This window comes from Epinephelus moara, chromosome 13 (genome assembly GCF_006386435.1).
Source record: "Epinephelus moara isolate mb chromosome 13, YSFRI_EMoa_1.0, whole genome shotgun sequence".
In the NCBI taxonomy this organism is placed as follows: Eukaryota; Metazoa; Chordata; class Actinopteri; order Perciformes; family Serranidae; genus Epinephelus; species Epinephelus moara.
Window position 1 is genome coordinate 10,085,736 of NC_065518.1, and position 5,160 is coordinate 10,090,895.

A 5,160-nucleotide genomic window follows, 5' to 3' on the forward strand; every position below is an offset into this window, starting at 1 on the left:
GCTTTTTAAGCTTCCATGTAAAAATGTCTCCAAACCTCATTTCGACTGCAGAACTATTAGGAGTATTACTCATAGCTCGCTGAGGCTTTGGCATGACAGCACTTTGAGCTAAATGCTAACGTCTTCAGGATAACATGCTCACAATGATGATGATACTAACATGCAAATGTTTAGCAGGTATCAGATTCACCATCTTAGGGTGTGTGTCCACATAGCATTTTTTGGCAAAATATTCTTTCAGCATCTGTCTGCAGGCTCCGGATAGGGGGGAATATTTAATCATCACTGCCCAGTATCTCATGTAAACATATCTGCGGGGAGCGATTAGGCCGGAGCCTAGACGCCATACTCTAACTATGTTCTGCTGTTGAAATAAACATTTAAAACGTGAGTTGTCTGACTGAAATGGGCTTTTCTGTCCTTGTCGTTACAGTAGCCCAGCTGAAGGAGCGGCAGTGACATCACCAGCACCTTACTGCAAACGTCAGAGATTTTCAACTAGAAGCACTCGGAGCAGCCACTCGAAAAATCCAGAGTGCTCTGAAAAAAGCCGCTAGGTGAGGCAATTTTTCTGTAGAATGCAGCATGTTCTTTCTCCTCATTGGAAACAATGGGAAAAAAAGATGCCGTTGCTGAGGGAAAAAAAAGGCCCTAATTTAGCGTGTTAGCATGCTAACATTAACGCTAAACATACAGAGTACACCTGAGGCTAAAGAGTATTAGCCTTGGGTGGCATCAATATACCAGGGTATTTAGAAATCCAGACGGTATGATTTTTAATACTGTCAAAAGTACAGACACTACAATGTCTAATAAACTCATATGGAGATGCTGTATTGAGGTGATGTAGTGCACAACACCTGCCACTAGAGGTCAGTCTTACTTGAAGGCTTGGGCGGGATCTGTTTTTTCATACCTTCATACCATCCTGACATTTCACTAGGGTATACTGTATATGACGGCATTTGTGTTTTTAAAAAAAATGTAAAAGCTGAGCTACTGGTGATAGAAGTCATTGTAGCATGTATGACATTGTCTAGCCTGCAATGCTGTGTTTCTTATAAGCTATTAGCCTACTTAGCAAAGTCTTGCTGGTTCCAAAGGTACCATACCGAAAGTGTTTGGTGGAAAGGGTGCTTAAGTGTCCTTCCTGCTGGAGGACCTGATGACATACTGCCGTGGCGGATACCGACACATCGGTGTGCTGAACACTGATGATGTGTTGAATAAAATCATGTGGCTAATAAACTGCTTTTGTAATAAAAAAAAAAAAGTAATCTCAAGATGCAGTCATATGTGGCAATACTCCCCAACAGGGGAGAGGCATTTTTCTTTTTTACCAGTCCTGTAACGTTATCCCCACCACTTGCAGTTGCCATCTTTCTCAGCTCAGCTGCCTGTCCCACCAGTAGAAACTAGGGTTGTCATGAGAACCGATACTTCGGTACCAAGTCGATGCCAATACACAAAAAATACGTCGGTACCTGTTTTTTTTTCGGTATTGTAAGTACCAGATATAACTTTACCCTCAGCGGGCCGTGTTGATTCCTGTCGGAACTGACGGAGGCACTATACGTGCGTCAGTCTGTGCCAAGGACGAGCGCCGAAGAAGAACGCCTGTTCTCCATCGTCTTTGCAAGAAACAATGGCTTCTACAAGTGCTGCTGGAGCCACACCACCTCGGCTTGTCGAAAAGTCAGGTAGTAGGAGTTGTGTGTGGAGATATTTTGCATTTGAGGCAGATGAAAGCGGAGTAATTATAAACTCAACCAAAAGAGGAAACACTTCAAACCTGGCTAAACACTTAAAAGACAGACACCCTGTATTGTTTAAAGAATTCAAGGTGAATGAGTTTCAATTTACCATGTTGTAGCCTACTTATCCTGAAATATACATTTGGGTTTGAGAGCCAGCTTACTACGTTTATAGGGGTGGCTACTAGTACTCGCTACCTTACGTTGTAACTAACCCTAATAAAGTAGTGTATTTAGAAATACATGAGTTCTGTTTTTTTATTTTTATCGTGGTATCAAATGAGTATCGAGAATCATGGAAATTCACTGGTATTGGTATCAACAACTGAAATTCTGGTATTGTGACAAGCCTAGTAGAGACTGACCTCTGGTGGCATACACTGTGCTGCAATACATCGCCTTAATACAGCATCTCCATATCAGTTTAATAGGAGGAGCATTTGTATTTCTGACAATATTTGAAATCATACCTTCAGGATTTCTAAATACCCCGGTATACAGTAATACCTGCCATGAAATACAGACTGGACAAAATTAGAGGCACTCTGCTGGCATGGCTAAAATGCTATTAGTGGAGGCCACAAATCTCAAGTTCCAGCTGAGTATTCATTGTTAAGTCCTTCAAAATACAGTCAAATCAAAGGACACAACATAGAACAATGTGTTATAATTTAGAGGGAGGACAAAGGTCCCTGTGTCCTCAGTTAGGAGCTGGTACCTTGCCCCTGGCAACTGAGGCTCTTTGGCAGCACAAAGAGCAATATTTATGTGATCTTGATGTCGCTGAGGGCAAATTTAATTAGGTATTTTATAGTTTAGTGTACCTAAGCAGTCAACTGAAAAAAATACAAATACAGAACCCTGGTTGGTTTTGGCTGTCTGAGGATAAAATGCTCAAAGGGCTTTTTAATAAATTTTTGTTGTGGTAAATATTACGAAAGAGCATCCCTGTATACTTTTTAGGAGATTTCTGTATCGTAAGTATATACCCTATAGCCAAAGGATGACCATCTTACTGTGTGACTGCTGTTACCACCTATGTCTACTAACCAAGCAATAGGAATGCAGCATGAAATGATGCACTGGCGCTAAACCCAAGCAATCAGATAGATAGCAGCTCCCCATGGAGGCAAAACACACTGAAAGAAATGTGTGGGATTCCAGTTCCACTCACAGTAAGTTGATCGTGGTAAATTTCCAGTAATGCTACGGCATACAACAATATCCAGTATAATGTGTATGTGTCATTTTGGGCAGACTCTCCTGTTTCAACATGACAATGAAAAATGGTTTGTTTTCTCAATTAGGTGCCAAAGAACTTCACTGGCCTGCACAGAGCCCTGATCTCAACCCTATCCAACACCTTTGGGATGAGCTGGAACATCGACTACAAGCCTGGTCTCATATCAGTGCCTGACCTCACTAATGCTCTTGTGGCTCAGTGGCAGAAAATCCCTGCTGCCAGGTACCAAAATCTTATAGGAAGCTTTCCCAGATAAAAAAGAGGCTGTTACAGCAGCAGATTAACGGCAATGATTTTAGAAATTAGACGTTCAATAATCAGATGTTGGTCCACATACTTTTGACTATGAATAGAAGACACATGGATTAAGGTGGAAACGTAAAACCACATGACTCATTACACATAAACACCCCCACAAGTACTTCTCAACAGACGCCTGTTTTGCATGAATTTAAGGGATAAAGAAAGCGATGGGAGGAGAGGGTGAAGAGGTTGACACTGCACTCATCCTCCTCCTCTGGGGTCCAGAGCAGCACATCATTTATCATCAGCTGGCAGGATGTTTCTCAGAGAAAACATCCACCGTGGAGAATGCATTCATCTGCCTGCGTCTGATAATGAAACCGAAATCTGACTGTGCAGCTGATCAAAGCTGAACCTTAGCTGTACTGTGCATCAACATCCCGTGGTCCGTCCTCTCTGATCATGTTCATTCATTTTAATAAAAATCATTTTAAAATCATGTTAATGTCACGCCTGTTTCTTTTAATGTGCTCAAATTAATAATTTTCTTTTTTGTTTGAATGGAAGACAGATATTCATGTTGGGAATGCAGAGCGGAGCAGGAAATTCAGTCGAAACTATGAGGCTACACTGCCACCTACTGACGGGAATACACATCTTCATAATGCAGCTTACAAGTCCTTTTCATTGAAATCTTGCTTTTAAATGAAAGGGTTTAAAAAACGTTGGTGCAGTGGTTAGCATTGTTGCCTCACAGCAAGAGGGTTCCTGGTTCAAACCGTGGGGTGGGGGAGCCCTTCTGTGCAGAGTTTGCATGTTCTCCCTGTGTCAGTGTGGGTTTTCTCCAGGTACTCCAGCTTCCTCCCACAGTCCAAAGAGATGCAGGTTAACTGGTGACTCTAAATTGCCCGTAGGTGTGAATGTGAGTGTGAATGGTTGTCCGTCTCTATGTGCCAGCCCTGTAATAGTCTGGTGATATGTCCAGGGTGTACCCTGCCTCTCACCAAATGGGACAGGCTCCTGCGACTCCCAACAGGATAAGCAGTTATGGTTTTAAAAAACTAAAAGGTTCTGCGCATCTTAGGCAAGTGGTTAAGTGCTTTTAGTTGCTCCTAAAAGAACAAAATGTCAAACTACACACTTCAAAATAAGACAAAATAACATAAGGACAGTCTGTAGTGCACACTTTGTTTAGACTTGCTTATACATGCTTCAGACTCTTGGATCATTCTGACATATGGACATCATCATAAAGAGTAAATCCCTTAACTCTTGAGGATGTTTTATTGCCAGAGAATTCAAGGCCCCAAGCTTTCAGTTACTCCAGAAATAAAAATCATCAAAAGTATCCCATCCGCTCTGTATGTCACCACCTCTGTCCCGGCCCACCTCGACTACTTGAGGTAAAAACTTTCCCTCTCTGAAAGATGACTCAACCATTGACATGTTATTCCAGTCTGAGGGAACTCTGTGTTGCACTTTCTTTCAGTTTGCTGCTCTCTGATGTCCCACTGCAACCGTCAGGTGGGGTGAGCGACAGAAGAAAAGTCAAAAAACATCCCTTTCACTGACTATGCCTCTGAACAGCGATGACCCGCTGGCTCTGAGTCAACGGCTTCACCGAGACGCAGCCTGTTGAAGTGCCACCAGCTCTAGAAAACAAACCCTGAGGACTGAAAACAAAAGCAGCGAGGTGAGATCGAAAATCTGCTTGTGCTTGTTATTTATAGCAACTGTAGAAACTGTTATAGAAAAAGTGGTTAAATGGTAGCTCCATGATATCATAATTAATATGTAAAATCGTAATTTTAATTTACGTAAATCTGAAAACCAATTAGGCAAACCCCTGCACGTGTTCATGTGTGTGTTCATACTTACGTCTATTTTATTTATTTTTGTCCGGATTTGTACGATTACAGC

At 41.9% G+C, this 5,160-nt stretch overlaps 1 long non-coding RNA gene across 1 annotated transcript; it reads left to right on the forward strand.

The window, feature by feature from the left end:
• The first annotated feature begins 322 nt into the window (after positions 1 to 322).
• On the forward strand, positions 323 to 3,725 carry LOC126399913 (uncharacterized). Its single transcript, XR_007570932.1, has 2 exons — positions 323 to 557; positions 3,062 to 3,725. It is a non-coding gene; the product is annotated as an uncharacterized LOC126399913 (long non-coding RNA).
• The last annotated feature ends 1,435 nt before the right edge of the window (positions 3,726 to 5,160 follow it).